We start from the raw sequence: 258 nt of genomic DNA, 5'->3' as shown, positions 1-258 counted from the left end.
GGCAGCTGCAGCGGCAGCGAAGGCGGCGGCGGCTGGGCGCGCCCCGAGCAGAAGCGCAGCGGAGGGGAGCGCCGCGGAGCCGAGGGGAGCGGCTCCCACAATGGCCGAGCTCGCGGCGCCGAGCCCCCCGCCCCCCGCGCCCTAGAGGCGGCGGCTGAAGCGGAGCCGGCGCAGCCGCCCAACCCGCTCCCCCACCCCCGGCGCTGACGCCGCCCCCCCCCCCCGATGCGCGCTCCCCGCCCTGCACCCCACCTGCGG

The sequence above is a fragment of the Physeter macrocephalus genome, chromosome 3, assembly GCF_002837175.3.
Source record: "Physeter macrocephalus isolate SW-GA chromosome 3, ASM283717v5, whole genome shotgun sequence".
NCBI lineage: Eukaryota > Metazoa > Chordata > Mammalia > Artiodactyla > Physeteridae > Physeter > Physeter macrocephalus.
Note: the sequence above shows the minus strand (reverse complement) of the source record.